Genomic DNA, 19,148 nt, shown 5'->3' on the forward strand with positions numbered 1-19,148 from the left:
ACCGGGAGAAGACTGCGTTCATTACCCCGTGGGGTACATATTGTTATAGAGTGATGCCATTCGGGTTGAAAAATGCTGGAGCTACGTATCAACGGGCAGCAACTACAATATTGCATGATATGATCCATAAGGAGGTCGAGGTGTATGTGGATGACATGATTGTCAAGTCCAAAGATAGAGAGGGCCACTACACCGCCTTACAAAAATTCTTTCAAAGGATCAAAGAGTTTCGGCTGCGACTGAATCCCCAAAAATGCACGTTTGGTGTTACAGCAGGGAAGATGCTAGGGTTTCTGATCACACAAAGGGGCATCGAGGTCGACCCTTCCAAAATCAAGGCCATCTTAGAAATGCCACCACCAAGGACTGAAAAGGAGGTGCGAGGCTTTCTAGGTAAAGTGCAATTCATAAGACGGTTTATTTCTAAATTAACCTTGACTTGTGAACCACTTTTTGGTCTCCTGAAGAAAGGAAAGAAATTCCAATGGGACGGCCGATGTCAAGCAGCTTTTGAGCAGATCAAAGAGTATCTACAGAACCCACCCGTGTTGTCACCGCCAGAGCCGGGGAGACCGTTGATACTGTATCTTTCGGTAACTGAGACTACCATGGGCTGCATGCTCGCGCAGGAGTCAGAAGACAAAGTGGAAAGAGCCATTTACTATCTGAGCAAAAAGATGCTAGATTACGAGACCCGCTATACACCGCTGGAGAAGGCTTGTTTGGCCTTGGTATGGGCAACCAGGAAGCTGCGGCACTACCTGTTAGCCCACTCAGTAATGTTGGTTTCGCGTTTGGATCCCATCAAATATCTCTTCGAGAAACCAGCACTTACGGGTAGGCTAGCTCGATGGCTGCTGTTGCTCTCCGAATTTGATTTGAAGTATGTAACGCGCAAGTCAGTAAAAGGCAAAGCGGTAGCGGAGTTCCTTGCCGACCACCCGGTTGAGGGGGATGAAGCGGTTGAGTATCTATTCCCAGATGAAGCCATTCTACACGTCGAAGATGAAACTTGGACAATGTACTTTGACGGAGCGTCAAACCAGTATGGGTATGGGATAGGGGTGTTGCTGATAGCGCCTGATGATTCCCGTATCCCTTTAGCATTCAAGCTCCGGTTCAAAGTTTCCAACAATGAAGCAGAGTATGAGGCATGTATTGCTGGCCTGGAAGCAGCCCTGGAACTAGGGGCAAGACGGTTGGACGTCATTGGGGACTCGAACCTTGTTGTGTCTCAAGCAAAAGGAGATTGGAAGGTCAAGGAGGAAAGGATGATAATCTACCACCAAACCTTGGATTTGTTAATTCCTCGGTTTGAGAAGCTAAATTTCACCCACCTCGTAAGAGAGAACAACAGGTTTGCAGATTCACTAGCAACTCTATCTTCTATGATAGACATCCCGTCCAGAGTCCGGATGCGTCCAGTCATTATTGATCAGAAGTTCGTGCCAGCATACGAGTCAATTTCCGCCATAGATGAGGTTCAAGACGGCAACCCCTGGTATTACGACATCTGGAACTTCTTGGAAAAGGAGGCATATCCACTAGGGGCAAATGCCAAAGATAAGAGGGCTGTCAGAAGAATGGCTGCTCAATTCGTTATCTGCGGGGGAAATTTGTACAAAAGGGGTCATCTGGGAATGCATAAGCTCTGTGTAGAAGCTGAAGAGTCAAAACGCCTAATGGAAGCCATCCATGGGGGGGAGTGCGGTGCGCACATGAATGGAGTGATGCTGGCCAGAAAGATCCTCAGACAGGGCTACTACTGGTCAACCATGGAGGAGGATTGCATTGGCTTTGTTCGGCGATGCCACAAATGTCAAATTCATGCGAATCGCATGAACATCCCGCCGTCAAAACTGTACAACATGACTTCGCCGTGGCCTTTTTCAGTCTGGGGAATTGATGTGATCGGAGCTGTTACCCCGAAGGGGTCCAACGGGCATGAGTTTATCCTAGTAGCGATAGATTATTTCACAAAGTGGGTCGAGGCCCAATCATACGCAGTGTTGAAGGCGTCGCATGTCGCAAAGTTCATCAGGAACAATATCATCTGCCGCTACGGAGTGCCAAACGAGATAATTTCAGATAATGGTTCCCACTTCAAGAAAGAAGTGATAGACTTGTTGGAGAAATACAATGTGGCTTTTCATAAGTCATCTACATACAGGCCGCAGACCAACGGAGCGGTTGAGGCCGCCAACAAGAATATCAAGCATATACTACAGAAGATGGTGGAAACCTATCGAGATTGGCCAGACAAGCTGCCATTTGCTCTGTGGGGCTACAGGACTTCAATCAGAACTTCTACTGGAGCAACTCCATATTCATTGGTCTATGGAATGGAGGCTGTTCTACCCATTGAGATTGAGGTTCCGTCGCTACGAGTATTGGCTGAATGCCAGATAGCCGAAGCAGATTGGCAGCAAAGCAGATTCGAAGAACTCATGCTCTTTGATGAAAGAAGACTGAAAGCACTGTACCACATCCAAGGCTATCAACGCAGAATTGCCCGGGCTTTCAACAAGAAGGTTAAGTCCAGGAATCTGAAAGAAGGAGATTTGGTGCTCAAAGACAACCGAGCTCCCATCCACGACCCAAGGGGCAAGTTCAAACCCAATTGGACTGGTCCTTACATCATCAAAGCTATCTGGTCAGGTGGGGCTGTGGTTCTGATGGATCTAGATGGCTTGGAGTTCTCACAACCGATCAATATGGACAAGTTGAAGAAATACTATCCTTGAGAGGCTCGCTAGGCCGAAAACCCGAAAGGGCGACCTAGGCAAAATTTAGAGCACAAAAAAATAGAAAATATAAAAACTGAGCTCGCAAGGTTGAAAACCCACAAAGGGCGGCCTTGGCAAAAGTTAGAGCGCAAAAGGAGAGTAAAAATACTCGAGTGAACCTTAGCCTGAACTACGTAAGGCTTGATTCCCATCTTTGGGATACGTAGGCAACTTCACCTTGAAGTTCAGCCATAAACTTTTCCCCGATCAACTTTGTCCATTTCGATCATCTCAGCCATCTTTATCCATCAGCATTTATCGCGATCTCCGGTACAGTGCTGTTCAAACTAGGGGCAACTTTCCGTTGCCGCGACGGTGCAAAGTTACTCAGACTAGGGGCAACTTTCCGTTGCTGTGCAGTGCCGCATCGTTCTTCAGACTAGGGGCAACTTTCCAGTTGCGGGGATCTGGGGTTGTGCATTTCAGTGACAGATTTTCGGCGTGTCCAATTTTAATCCACATCGAAAATAGTTTTGAAAAGTTTTGATAAAAGTTGACTTTGTTCAAATCAATCTTTTTACGACTTAGACCATTTTTGGACCAAAAGTGGAAAATTTTCAGTACCATAACTTTCAATTTCATTGATTTCAAAATAGAGTTCTCCTGCTCTTGTATTACAATCGAGGTTGCTTATTTTAGTACATTCATAAAGAAAACTTGAAAATGCTAAATAGGCAATAAATTCGAGGCATAGTTGGATCAAGTATCTCTGTGTCCCCTCCCGGAGCTGGACGGAGCATCTGATGCCAAATTGGGCCCAACCTGTGCCTCCTCATTGAGCCAATCCACGCACTCGTCGGATAAAGTGCAACTGAAAGTTGAGGCAGGGGCCAGGAGCTCTCTAGTCCTCCATGCCGTGGCATATCGGGCAAGCTGTGCACCCCGGACCGGGAAAACGGCTGGATACTCAATCCCCTCCGGTGGGCAAGTCTGATCATGGCCAAACTGACGCAGGAACCGGAACGGAAAATAGAATACGCAGTGGGTTAGACCAATCAGTTGGATCCCAATCAGCCGGGACATACTATAGCTCATTGCCGGGAGGTTGAGCCAAGGACAACGCCAAGCAATGCCGTCTGCGGACAAATTGCACATCCAATCGAACCACCACCTTTCGTCAAGAGCATTGACAAGGCGCTGCCGAAAGAAGTAGCCTCGAGCTGAATAAGCCGGGCAAGAGTCCACAACCTGCAACTTATCCATTAACCATACCTGGGGGAGGGATAAAAAAATGAGAGAATAAAGAATAGAGAGGTGTACGATGAGAGAAAAGTAAGACAAGGGTTTTGTGAGAAAAATCGAGCCTGAGGGTCGAGTGATGTGAGCAGATATATATGTAAGGACGGGTGGGAAACATTACCTGCAGCAGCAGTGGACTCCCAGCAAACCTAGTCGCCTCCCGGCGATAGACAGAATCTAAGCCCATCAGTGTCTCGGCTAAGGTCATGGCAATACAGCTCTTTCCTTCTCTCAAACCTTGGGCGACTTCAATCAGGCGAATGCTAGCCCCGCCGAAACCCGAGGAGAGCAGAAAGTGAGACAACAAACATAAGCAGAGGGCATGTTGCCGGAAACCCTGCCAATAATGGTTGCTGCGGTCACCAGCGTCGGAAAAACGATGGATCAAGCCGAGGATGTCCAGTTCCCCACTGCAAATCAGAGATCGAGCGTCATGCGCCGTGAGCCCACACATCCGCCCTAAAGCCTGGGCGTGACCAAAACGGAGTTGAGGCAAGATCACTTCAGAGCACTCGGACTCCATCAAAACTTGAAAGTCTTCGAAAGTGGGACACATCTCTTGGCCGCCAAAGCTAAAAACATGCGTCACTGGATTCCAGAACCTTGCCGCGGCATGGAGAAAAGGAAGGTGTAACCGAGTACGGCTCAGCGTGAATAGTGCATTCAAGCCGAAACCCCGAAAATTCAATTTTTCCGAGCCATCTAGAGAAGAAATCCAAGATGTGACATTTTCTGCGAGAAACGCCTCCATCCTTGTCTAAAACTAAGATGAAATGAATGTTCCCGAAGTTGAGGCTTTTATATAAGGAAAAACACTATTCACGGGGACACGTGTCGAAAATCTGGTGACTACAGGACTGAAGGGCCGGCCAGCTACTTTTTCTGGCTGGCCAGCTATTTACTTTCTGCAGAACTGGCTGGCTAGCCATTTACTTTTCCAAAAATGGCCGGCCAGCTCCCCGGGATGGCTGGCAATGCTGCAGTGTATCTCCTTGGCCCTGTTTTACTCCTCGAGGGAAAGTTCCAAGCATTTCCATGCAACGGGAGAGTCAAAGGCCTTCATCTCTCTCCGTTTCGGATGTGTTCCGCTGCCTAGGTCGTCAGAAGTGCACTTTGTTGTTGTTGAGTTTTGCTTATCGAGTTGTTGCATTTTGCTTATCGAGTTGTTTGTCGAGCGGACGTGTTTTGTGTTTTCGAGTCATTGCTCTCTGTTTAAGCAATTTATTTATGTTGTTGCATTTTGCTTATCGAGTTGTAAACTTGCTAAAGATTCTGTTATATCTTAGTAAGTTAAGTTGTTTAGTTTGTTGCGTCCGTTCACTACCTGACTTGGTGACTACACAATGCGCATTACCATTCAATTTCATTTTTTTCGCAAAATAAATTGATGCGATACGATGCTAAAAGTTCAAATTACAAACACCTTTTCAAAAGCTATTTCATTTCATCATGCTTTACAACAAACAAAGGCACAAGTTTTACAAAAATAAAACTGCCTAACAATGTGCAAAGTGCTACAAACTACTAGTAAAAGAAAAATAAAGCAGGAAATAGCAACATCAAAATCCTCGGGAGCGGGAACGAGAAGCACGCCTAGACCTCTTTTACGGGACAACCTCCACACCATCATCTGAGTCGAAGCTGTCATCCTCAGGATCCTCCTCAGCCTCGCCTCTGTTCCCCGAGCCAAAACCGGAGCCTCCCTCCTCAACAGATGTCTCGAACTGACGGTCGGTAGCCTCCTCCTCCTCCTCATCAGGCTCCACCTCCACAACATGAGCCCTGCGTCTGCGGACAGGCCCTCCTCGAGCTCCTTGATAAGGCCTAGATGGCCCGGCTCCTCGGGAAGGCCGAGATGACCCCGCCCCCTGAAAAGGCCCAGATGGCCCAGCTCCCCAATGAGGCCCAGGTGGCCTGGTCTGCGGCTGACCGGACCATGAAGGCATCTGAAAACAAAGAGTTCAATTCAAATACATCAGTCCAAATATGTACATCAGATACAGATACAAGCAAAGGCTACATGAAGTGGGTGTATGTAAATACAGTGTACAAGTGGGGTGTGTGTCAGATGTGCTCTACACAAGTGGTCTATCGATGCAGTAGAAATCAGCATGTCATCAGAAGTATGATAAATGCCAGAAAATTGAAGGGTACCTGAATGCCCGCGACAGATAACTGTGCCTCCCTGCGCAGGACCATGCCCTCGAGTGTGGCCACCAGTCCAACCACCTCCTCTATGTATCCTCGCGATGGCTGCAAAAATGAGCTCATAATCATCAGTGAACAGAAGAGTGTCTAAACATCTGAATGATGAATGAAAAACGGAGCATACCGGCGGTGAGTCTGGATCAATGGCATATCGATCACTGGGCATCGGAGGCTCTAGTGGGATCGGGGTCGGAGAGCTAGCCCCATACTGCCACGCCATCAACTCAGTAGGCATATCTGGCCATCCTAGATGAGAATGAATCGACGGAGTCGGAGGAAACGGTCTACTCCCACCTCTAGATGTGCCAACCCCGCTAGAAGAAGGGACGTCTGTAGCTCGAGCCTGAGCCTGGTCCGAGGATGACATACCGGCAGGTCTCATCATCGGAATACGAGCTTCTGTCAATGGAGGCATCAAATATATGTGACGGTAGGTGGCGTAGTCCCCCTCCGCAACATATAGCAAGGCATCACTGCCCAGCATGGCGCCGACTACCTCTGAGTAAGAGAGCCTGTCAGCGGTCCGCATACTAGCTGGAGGTACTGCGGGAACATCCTGAGAAAGATACCCCCGTACCTGGCGCAGAAAGCGCTCCCCCAGGAACCAGGCCCTGCCAACCGGCCCTTCGAGTAGGACCCTGTACTGGGAGATGCCTGACGCTCCGGTATACTGAAGTCGGAGATCATCACCCAGGGGCGCCCAAGGCTGCCATGTAATCTGCGGATGACAAATGCATAAACCGATCAGAAATCAAGAATATACAGTGCAAATCAAAGATGAAAATGAAAAGAACTGAAAGTTCTGGAGTACCTCTGAGTGTCGCACGGTGTCGAAGTACTGTCGCAGGCGAACGAGGGTCTCTCGAGGTCTCGGCCGGTGCGGGCCCTCGAATATCAATGAATATGGGGTCACGGGAATCCCTACCACCTCCAGCTCTGGGGCTAATGATGGGAAATATACATAGGCCCATAGCTGAGAAAAGCAGTGCAGAATGTAAGTACGAAATGCTGAGAGCAAAATACAGACTGTAAAAGTGCGCTGTGTGTGCAATGTACAAATGATGAAAAGCAGAAATGTAAATCAAGGGGACAGAAAGTACCTCCCAAGCTCTCCAGTAGCCGCCAAGCAAATCGCCCCGTCCGCGGGAGGTCGCGCTCATATAAAAATAAAGGGTAGCCAAGCCGGCGCCACCCCAATCATATCTATGGACCTGTGATAGGTCGACTAGAGCGCTCAGCAGGTATAGCCCAATGGTGTTCCCTCTGTCGGTGAACAGGGTAGTCCCGAAGAGGAACATCAGAAAACCACGGGCGTACTGCTCCGTCTCCTCGGGAGTCTCGGGCACCATCTCCGCCCGCCGGAAATGGGAGGAGAACCAAGTGTATCTGACTCTCCCTGAAACCCTATCAACGGGTGCGCGAGCCCCCAACAAATACATCCAGGCGGCCTCCCACTCGCCCATATCCTCGTCGTAGGGAATGGACCAACCTCCGACGTCAAGGCCGGTCAATACAGCAAAATCAAAAGGGGTCATAGTCATGTCCCCGGTAGCAGAGAAATGGAAGGAATTGGTGGTGTCCCACCATCTCTCTACCAGAGCTGCCATCAAGGTCCTCCTGGCAGGACAACGTGACAACCCGACGCAAAAGGGGCCAAATCCCGCCAAGTCTACTAAGTCTCTGACGCCCTCCGGGAGCTCAGCATACCAATCCCGCGCCATGGTGGAGCCATATCCTCGCACACTGCGGGAGCAAGCCTGCATTCAGAATGAATACATGTGTCAATAATGGAATAAATGGGCTGTGTGCCAATGAGATGAAATGGGCTGTGTGCCAATGAGATGAAATGGGCTGTGTGCCAATAAGATGAAGTGGACTGTATACCGATGAAGTAAAATGAGCTACATGCAAATTCTATCTACCTGGGCTGCGTGTTCAGAAAATTTGAAATTTGGGCTGCGTGTTCAACTTTCAGTTAAATTGTGGGCTGCGTGTTCACTATCTACCTGGGCTGCGTGTTCAGAAAATTTGAAATTTGGGCTGCGTGTTCAACTTTCAGTTAAATTGTGGGCTGCGTGTTCACTATCTACCTGGGCTGCGTGTTCAGAAAATTTAAAATTTGGGCTGCGTGTTCAACTTTCAGTAAAATTGTGGGCTGCGTGTTCACTATCTACCTGGGCTGCGTGTTCAGAAAATTTGAAATTTGGGCTGCGTGTTCAACTTTCAGTTAAATTGTGGGCTGCGTGTTCACTATCTACCTGGGCTGCGTGTTCAGAAAATTTGAAATTTGGGCTGCGTGTTCAACTTTCAGTTAACTTGTGGGCTGCGTGTTCACTATCTACCTGGGCTGCGTGTTCAGAAAATTTGAAATTTGGGCTGCGTGTTCAACTTTCAGTTAAATTGTGGGCTGCGTGTTCACTATCTACCTGGGCTGCGTGTTCAGAAAATTTGAAATTTGGGCTGCGTGTTCAACTTTCAGTTAACTTGTGGGCTGCGTGTTCACTATCTACCTGGGTTGCGTGTTCAGAAAATTTGAAATTTGGGCTGCGTGTTCAACTTTCAGTTAAATTGTGGGCTGCGTGTTCACTATCTACCTGGGCTGCGTGTTCAGAAAATTTGAAATTTGGGCTGCGTGTTCAACTTTCAGTTAAATTGTGGGCTGCGTGTTCACTATCTACCTGGGCTGCGTGTTCAGAAAATTTGAAATTTGGGCTGCGTGTTCAACTTTCAGTTAACTTGTGGGCTGCGTGTTCACTATCTACCTGGGCTGCGTGTTCAGAAAATTTGAAATTTGGGCTGCGTGTTCAACTTTCAGTTTAAATTGTGGGCTGCGTGTTCACTATCTACCTGGGCTGCGTGTTCAGAAAATTTGAAATTTGGGCTGCGTGTTCAACTTTCAGTTAAATTGTGGGCTGCGTGTTCACTATCTACCTGGGCTGCGTGTTCAGAAAATTTGAAATTTGGGCTGCGTGTTCAACTTTCAGTTAACTTGTGGGCTGCGTGTTCACTATCTACCTGGGCTGCGTGTTCAGAAAATTTGAAATTTGGGCTGCGTGTTCAACTTTCAGTTAAATTGTGGGCTGCGTGTTCACTATCTACCTGGGCTGCGTGTTCAGAAAATTCGAAGTTTGGGCTGCGTGTTCAAACTTCAACTATTGTGGGCTGCGCGTTCACTATCTAAATCTGGGCTGTGTGTTCAGAAAATGTAAAGTGTGGGCTGTGTGTTCACTTTCGAATTTGGGCTGTGTGTTCGACAAATCAGTGTTTGAACCGTGTGTTCTAATGTGGGCTGTGTGTTCGCAATTAATTGATGAGCTGAGTGTTCAAGAATTCAAGTATTGAAGCTACATGTTCAAGATGTAAGCAAAGTACTATGTCATAAGCTAAATTGCACGTTCAAGCATGGCAAAGGTGCGAAATGTAAAATACAGAAGATGAGATAAATACCTCTCGGGCATCGTGAGAGAGATGCTGCTCCGGCTCTCTGAGAAGCAGATCCACGGGTGCTCTCTCGTCAAAACTGGTAAAGTGACGGAAAACAGCGCGCGGGAGGATGTGCACTGCCGGACGGTACCTCCCAGGAATGAAAGGTCGGGTCCTTGGAGGTAGAGTCATGGGATCGAAATCATCCCCGGCACCTGAAAAACCTCCACCGTGGGGAGAATTGCCCGCCATTTTCAAGAATCTGCAAAAGGGGAGCAAAAATGAGCAAAATGAGCAAAAATTGGAAAAAGTCAACAAAAGTCAACTCTCGGGAAATAAAAAGTCAACAAAAGTCAACTCCCGAGAAAATATTCCAAATATTAAGACAAACTTACCTCAAGTGGTGAAAATGCAAAAAGAAGCTTCGAAGTCGGAATTTAATCGCTCCAAAGTGCTTAAAACTGAGTGTTTTTGCCAAAATAATTTGCGCAGGGCGTTGGAAAATGCGCGTGAAACTCAAATCTAGAGAGAAAAGTGTTGAAAGAGGCAAGAAATGAAGTGAGGTTCGGCTGCCATTTATAAGCCTCAAGCCTTAGGTGAAAAGGCATGCAAAAGGAGGGAAAAAGACCAAAATGCCCCTGGGAAAAGGGCATGGCCGGCCGGCCCCTATTTCTAGCTGGCCAGCCATCTGCTTTTTGCAGAAATGGCCGGCCAGCCATTAGCTTTTGTGGAAACCGGTTGGCCACCTCCCCTTGGGAAGGTAAATGGCCGGCCATCATCCCCACATGCTCACCTAGCTCTCTGCAAATTTTGAGGAAGATCGGAGTTCCCGAGACCTGAAAAAGTTCAAGAAAAGTACGCTTCCGGTCGCGAAATTGCTCCGTCGGGACTTCGATTTCAAATTCTGACATGGGTCTCATCATCATTCATCGAAATCAAAGTGTATCCCTTTTGAATGAGTTGTAACCTTTCAAAGAAGCAGATCGGAGGCCGCGATTGAGTTACCTTCGCCGAAACACGCTTTTCCGTACTCGTTGTTTCATGACAAATGAACACCCTGTTTCATGCTCGTTTTGTACTATCATGCACATTATCTTGCATTTTCATGAACATACCTACATTAACATGTACATTTCTTGATATTGGCATACCTCTGTGTTTGAGCATGCGTTGTCACGCATGTTCCATTCTTGCATTGCGATGCATTCACTCACCGGTACTGCGTGTGTTGAACTTTCGGAATCACATTAAATATATGTTGTTAGCATATTGTGCTTGTTGCATATCTCTCTTTTGCAGGCACGATATTGTATGTACGGTTCAATTGAGGCTGGTGCGACCAGACGAATCGCGCAGGTATCGTATCTTCTCCGTGTGAGACGTGGCGGGGATTGAATAATCCTCCGCATTCTTAACTGCATGAAATGTAGTTTTTGCTTTGCATTCTTGCTTAAAACTGTTGCATCTATTTGCGAATACTTGCTTCATTACAGCTTGCTGCATTTGCACGATCATTGGGTCGTCTCTGGGCTTTGACATTCACTCCCGTCACTTGTGACTTCCGAGTTCTGTCAAAGAGGGGCAACTGTAGACACCCCATTTTTGACTGACCTTAAGACTCAGACGTCACCGATTGAGCGTTTGGTGATGTTGCATATTGTGCTCGTTCAGAAGTTTCAGAGTTGCGGCCGTGAGCCCTGCCTCCGGACTTCCGAACCTTCTTCTGTGCCTTGTCTTGGTTTGCGAACCAGACTCGGTTTTCTCTGTTTCTTTTCCTGAGGGGAGGGAGAGGTCCCGTAGACCATCTCTCAATGTCCGTAGGCTACATTTGGTGGCCGTAGGCCATTTTGCCCATTTCGGAGTCCGGTTCCCGGTTTTCGGGACCGTTGGCCGTGCGCCTCGGTTCGGGACCGCTTAACCATCTCCTATTGCTCTGATTTTTGGCATACCTCTTATTTCATCCCTTTTGAGGGACACTGGGGGCTGAGAAACCCACTTCGAGGTCGAATACCACTTTCGGTGCTTAACAGCCCATTTTCGGGACCCCGAACTGCGTGTTTTGGCCCCGGAACGTTCGTTTTGCAACGGTTTTCGTTCATTTTTGGCAGGTACCTCTGTTTTATCACGAGGAAGGTCACTGAAGGGTGGGAGGCTAGCAATTGTTGCAGCAACCAGTTATCTCTCCTCCGGAGCCTCCCGACGCCCGTTTTTTCAACTTCCGGGCTAATGTTGAATACCTTGGAGCTAATGTTGTCAACTTTCAACCACATATCTGTGATCTACACATCTGGGAGGCCACTAAAAGTTGGTGGCCGGCCATTAAGGTCACCTGACCCTTTTGACCCCTTTCTTCCGAGCTAATGTTGAACCCCTTGGACCTTTTTTCTTGAACTTTCAACCACATATCTGTGATCTACACATCTGGGAGGCCACTAAAAGTTCATGGCTGGCCAGTAATTCAAATTGACCCTTTTGAACCCCTCTTTCCGAGCCAATGTTGAACCCCTTGGACCCACTTTCTTGGAATTTTAACCACATGGTTGTGTTGTACACACATAGGGGTACCTCTCCAATAGCTGGCCGGCCAGAAAATCACATTGACCCTTTTGACCCCTAGCCGGCCGGCTAGGGGTCGTGGCCGGCCGGCCACCTCCAGCAAAAGTAATGGGCCGGCCGTGTTCTTTGCACTGTGCACTTTACAGCTGTGGGGCAATATCCCCCAGATATTTTCTGTATCCGGGGGATATTTTGTGGGGGAGTTTTGCTCTCCTTCTCCCCCACCTTTACACCCCTTTTTGATCCTTATAACCAGCTGGTGGCCTTCTTTGTAAGGGTTAGAAAATTTACTCTTCAAAGCTCCATAGCCAACTCCATCTTCTTCCTTCTCAATTCTTCAAAAAACCCTAAGTCACTAACCATCATTCCTTCTACACCACCAAGCTCTACCACCACCATCTCATTTCCAGAAGCAAGGAGGGATTCCTGAAGGCTAAAGAAGCTGCAAATCCATCCAAGAAGCAACAAAAGCTTGAATCTTCAAGGGTAAGTTACACTTTTACCCTTTTGAACCTTTTTCTTGATCTATTTCTAAACCCCACTTCTTTTTGGTTTCAAGCTCCGGCCCTAACTGAAAAGGGCCATATTTTGAGCTCATCTTCACTTCTCATTAAGGGCTCAACCCTGTTTGAGCCCTCCATAATATACTTGCTTCATTGATCATCTTGTATGTCATGATTTTGCATGCTATTTTTGACCCATGAGAAATTTGTTTTCGAGCATGTTGTAAACTGATATTAGGCTTATTTTGAGCCCCTCTTCAACATTGAGGAAGGGCTCAACCTTGTTTGGTGTCTCCATGTGTCACTTGTAGTTCAATCCCTTATTTGGCCCCATTTTTGTATAAATTGATAGCCCTCTTTGCTTCTGTTTTTGGACCTTGGTCCGAACTGAAAGTGGCCTTTTTTTGGCCTATACTTCATGTTTCATTCACACGTTTTTTCTGTTTGGTGATTATTTTATATACTTCATGTTATAGCACCTTTTGAGCCTTGTTTTGCATCACATTTTTAGCATATTTATATACTGATTTTGAGGCTGCCATATACTGTAAATGTTCATATTTTTGGTCCATCTTCAATGTTGTAGAAGGAAATTTTTCAGTTTGGGTTTAGCTTATACCACTTGCTTCATTACCCCTCTTTTGGCCCCTATTCTTGCATGCTATTTTTCCTTTACCTATGCTTGCTGTTTGGCCTTGTTTATAACTGTAAAAGTGCATCTTTTGGGACTGTCTAGCTTCTGTCTTTGCATTGCATGCCCATATTGTGCATGTTTGGCATGGCTATAGGCCATTTCGGATGCCTAATGTTGCATTTCGGGACGTTTCCTTGCATTTCATGTCATTTCGCTTCATTTCGGGACTGTTTTCCCCCATATTTTGTTGCTGAAATTCCATTAGTATGTTTGCTTATCATTTCCATGTCATTTCATTGCATTTTACCATTGCCTCGGTTTGCGTGCCCGTGTGCACGCATTTCGAGGCACTCCATTTTTATCCGCCGGCATCCGATGTGAGTGTGGCTGAGGCTCACTCATGTTGGTATAAGCCCACTTATCATTTCCATGTCATTTCATTGCATTTTACCATTGCCTCGGTTTGCGTGCCCGTGTGCACGCATTTCGAGGCACTCCATTTTTATCCGCCGGCATCCGATGTGAGTGTGGCTGAGGCTCACTCATGTTGGTATACGCCCACTAATCATTTCCATGTCATTTCATTGCATTTTACCATTGCCTCGGTTCGCGTGCCCGTGTGCACGCATTTCGAGGCACTCCATTTTTATCCGCCGGCATCCGATGTGAGTGTGGCTGAGGCTCACTCATGTTGGTATAAGCCCACTTATCATTTCCATGTCATTTCATTGCATTTTACCATTGCCTAGGTTTGCGTGCCCGCGTGCACGCATTTCGAGGCACTCCATTTTTATCCGCCGGCATCCGATGTGAGTGTGGCTGAGGCTCACTCATGTTGGTATAAGCCCATTTGTCATTTCATTTTGTTTCTATCATTGCCTCGGTTTGCGTGCCTGTGTGCACGCACTTCGAGGCACCTCATTTTCATTGTTTCTATCATCGCCTCGATTTGCGTGCCCGTGTGCACGCACTTCGAGGCACCTCATTTTCATTGTTTCTATCATTGCCTCGGTTTGCGTGCCCGTGTGCACGCACTTCGAGGCACCTCATTTTCATTGTCTCTGCCATCGCCTCGATTTGCGTGCCCGTGTGCACGCACTTCGAGGCACCTCATTTTCATTATTTCTGCCATCGCCTCGGTTTGCGTGCCCGTGTGCACGCACTTCGGGGCACCTCATTTTTATTGTTTCTGCCATCGCCTCGGTTTGCGTGCCCGTGTGCACGCACTTCGAGGCACCTCATTTTCATTGTTTTTGCCATCGCCTCGGTTTGCGTGCCCGTGTGCACGCACTTCGAGACACCTCATTTTCATTGTCTCTGCCATCGCCTCGGTTTGCGTGCCCGTGTGCACGCACTTCGAGGCACCTCATTTTCATATCATTCTGCCATTTTCTCGGTTTGCGTGCCCGCGTGCACGCATTTCGAGGCATCTCATTTCATAGCATTCTGTATGTTAGGATTATATCTTAGTTGCATTTCATGCATATCATACATATTGCATTGTGTCCGGAGTAGGAGTTAGCCCGGGCACAGGAAACGAGGTACATTTCGTACTCCGAGTGACGGAATGTGTCTCAATTTCCCAGTCACCGACACTCCGGATTGTCCATGATGGAGTTATGTTTTGGCTGTAGTTTCATGTGCATTCATCCTATATTGAGTTGTGCATTTCGACTCCTCGGCCATCATGCCTCGGTATGCGTGATTGGTGGCACGAGGATCGAGACATGCATATATTTGTGCAAATACATTGCTATGCCCCTTTCCTGCTCTCTGTTGCAGCAAAAAATCAGGAATCAGCAATTTTCTGGAGCTTGGCACGCATTTCAAGAACAGGTGTAAACAGAGGCTAATTGGGGCATTCCGGTGGATTTCCGCGCAAGACAATCCAGACATGCATCATCCATCAGAAGCAAGGCGGTCCCTGGCTTGCACGCCAGTTTTATTTGCTTTCATAATTAATTTGTTAATTAATTAGAACTTTGTAATATTTCAGACTGTAATATTCTTTTATTCGGGACTGTAATATTTGGACTGTATATTTATTCGGACCCTCTCTGCGAGGGCACAACTGTAATAAGTGTGGGTGAGTGTGATGTATGTCTTCCAACCCCACGTCTTTCTCCCTTTTATTTATCTGCTTTTGATGGTTAGATTAGGGCATGTTTAAATTAGCATACAGTATGACAGCATGTTTGCAGCATCCATCTGTATTGCATGCACCGGGCTCGGCGCATCATGCTAACTGCATTGTATTTTCAATTCTAAATTGAATACATGATAGTTGTAGCATTTCATATACCATCTTAGAATAGCCGAGCCTGCTATAGTTACATTTTGCATGTGTTGCATTAGGCATTTCTGTATACTTAGGATCATACATGATTTCTAATACAGTTTTTGTTTTGGCTTGGAGTACCCGGTAAGTTTTATGCTTTAGCATCCTTGCATGCGTGTGAGTGTTGCCATGAATAGCATGCTTACCATGAGGCTATGTGCTTACATGATTTAACTGCCTGAATGCCTGTGGGTGGAGGCTGTGTTATCTGAATTGGAGTAAATCATCAAATGTTTCAAGCCTACCTGCGGGTAGCAAACCATTTTCAAAAACAAGCATGAAATGTTTTGTTCCAATTCGGGCGACCCGGTCTATACTTGTATGCTGTGCGCATCACATAGTAACCTAGGCTAATAACCGGTATAAGAACTCACAATGTCTTCAAAAATTGATATCATGGTTAGTAGAGGCCGGTCTATGACCGGGCGAGCGGGGGTGCTCACGAAGTGACCTTCCCCAATCGTACCCAAGTTCCCGAGCCGAGGCAACTTTGGTGATGACGGACACGTGGCCTTTTGGCACCGAGTCAGGGTTTCCTAAATTTCCCAAAAAAAAATATTTAGGTGGCGACTCTGTATCTGGCAAAGCAGTCCATGTTTGGCACTTCTTTCAAAAATCAGTTTTCTCAAAATGATTTGCCGGATTTGGACTCTTTGGTTCAGACTTAGAACCGTGACTGGCGAAGAGTTGAGTCCGAGCTGTAGCGAGGTCCCCCGCGGGCTTGTTACAGTTTCTGGCGACTCTGCTGGGGAATTAGAGAGCTTGACTCGAACTCATGATATCTGTTTTTGACTACACTTGTGTGTTTCTTTGCATTGCATTTGCATTGGTGCGCCTAGGACACCGTGTTTGCCATCTGCTATTCCTAAACGGTTTGCCGGAGGCTTGTCTTGTCAAGGCATGACCATAAGGCTGACCGGTTGTGGGCTCTGCCAGTATGGGAACACAAACCCCGGTTTTACCGGGGCACCCTCTTTGACCATTCGGCCTAGTGCATATTCGGATCCATAGTGACTATTCTAAATTAGGACAGGTTGCTTACCCGTTTATAGGTTGTTTGAAACCGCTGCGTGCGTAGTGAAACCCTAGCTCCTGACAAAATAGGACAGGGAAACCCTACCCCAACATAGGGGTGTTTTGGCTCTCACTTATCTGTTATGTGCTTTAGAGTGCGTCTCTACAGGAATGCATGTATCAGTATATGAGTTTGGGCATCAGGCCTGCGGGCTTCAGTTCAGTATTGACAGTATCAGGCCTGCGGGCATCAGATCAGTATATGAGTTTGAATATCAAGCCTGCGGGCTACGGTTCAGTATTGTCAGTATCAGGCCTGCGGGCATCAGTTCAGTATTGTCGACATCAGGCCTGCGGGCATCAGTTTGGTATTACGGGTATCAAGCCTGCGGGCATCAGCCAGTATTTGAGGATTAGTTATCTACGGATATCAGATTCTGTTTTAGGGAACAGTGATACAGGGATGATAATCAGTGTTTGAGGACAGTGTGTGTTTCAGCTTATTGACTGTGTGTTGATTATGCCCGACTGTGTGTCTTGCATTTTATTTTAAGCTGTTATGCTGTCCGTTTATCTGTTTATTTATTTCCTTTTCGCTTTATGTATCTTTTGCTAGGTCAGTTTTAGCACGATTGCTTCCGACCCAGCAGGCATTCCCCAAGCACATTGGACACGAGGTCGTCGACTCCATTGATCTGAGGATCTAATCGACGGACAGCCAGTGTTCTATTCTCTACCCCCTGTTACCAGAAGGAAGCCGAAAAGGCGTAGTGTGTCAGAACAGAGGTTGTCAGGGCAGTGGGTTACCCCGTCAGAGGACAACAGAGGTGAAGTCCTGATCAGTGCTATAAGAGTAGACATACCAGTCAGTCGAATGGAGCAACAGAATACATCAGGGATGGAAGCCCTAATGCGTCAGATGCAGGAGAGCATGAAGCAAATGCATGACGATGCTGTCCGTCAAACGGAATTTTCCAAACAGCAGGCCGCAGTCATGGCCCAACAGGCTGAGCTGATTACCAGATTGCAACAGCAGAATACAGCATCTGCTTCACAACAAATCCCTCCTCCGGCAGGGGCTCCGTTACCTGAGAGGGCTCCTGCTATTCAGGACGTCCCTCCAAACACCCAGACTACTGTACCGACTATCCAAAATCTGCAAGAGGACACAAGTCTTCCAACGGGGCCAGCTCCGCCCCCGATTCCACCACAACTGTCCAAGGTTCACACATCCAATCACCCGGACTCTCCATCCGAGGTCGAGGTTGATCAAACAGCTCTGAAATTGAGCAAACTGGAAAAGCTTTTCAAGAAATCCCAAGGGGCCAAGGCTATGCCGGATATCGGAGATGGATATACCGAGGAGGCCGTAACGCTCCCCGATAGATTCAAAATGCCACAAATCGACCGTTTTGACGGGACCGGCGACCCCATGGTCCATATCCGACTGTTTGCAGATGTCTTGCGGCCAATGGGCCTAACACGACAACAGAAGCTTTCACTATTCGGCCGAACCCTGTCGGGTGTGGCCTCCCATTGGTACGCAAGATTATCGGATGAAGTGAAGAAGAATTGGGATGAGATGGCTGAGGCCTTTGTCACACAATATTCATACAACACTCAAATCGAGATCACAACCCGTGATCTTGAAACGACGAGGCAAGAGCCCAAGGAATCCTTCTCGGACTTTGTGATCCGATGGAGGGCCAAGGCGTCGACGATGACTTTAAGGCCCACCGACAGAGATCAAATTCGGATGATTGTGCGCAATCTCCACCCGAAGTTAATGCAAAGAATGATTGTGGTCCCCTTCCCTACTTTCGCAGATTTACATGATATGGGGGTGCAAATAGAAGATGCTATGAGGCAAGGACTGTTTGACCAGGACAGGGAACAACCGAGGAGGACCTTCAATCGCAACAACAATGCAGGCCCGAGCGGCGCTGCAAATACGAAAGCCTCGGAAGTTAGTATGGTCACCACCACTCCCCCTCCCCCTCCAAGGCCCATGACTGCCACACCATTCTCCGGCGCGTCCGGAAGCAACTCACAAAACAGTCGTTTCCAACCACGAGGCCAAAGAACCTTTACTCCACTATATATGCCTCTGACCAAGGTTCTGGGAATATTGATCAGGAAAAATCATTTAAAACCCCTGGAACCAAAGCCATTACCAAATCCACTCCCCCCCTCATACGACCCGTCAAGGTACTGCGCATATCACCAACAACACGGTCATGACACCGACCGTTGTTACAGATTGCGTCATGAGATTCAAGATCTTATTGACAAACAGGTGACCGCGCCTCCTGATAAACCCAACGTCACAACCAACCCTCTCCCACCACATAACCAAGCTCCTCCTCCCAAAAGAATTAACTTTATCCAGACTGGGGTCGCATCTTACGATCCTAGCATCTATATTACGCCCACCCACTTACCCAAGC

Source organism: Camellia sinensis, chromosome 9, assembly GCF_055761805.1.
Source record: "Camellia sinensis isolate YWXY chromosome 9, ASM5576180v1, whole genome shotgun sequence".
In the NCBI taxonomy this organism is placed as follows: domain Eukaryota; kingdom Viridiplantae; phylum Streptophyta; class Magnoliopsida; order Ericales; family Theaceae; genus Camellia; species Camellia sinensis.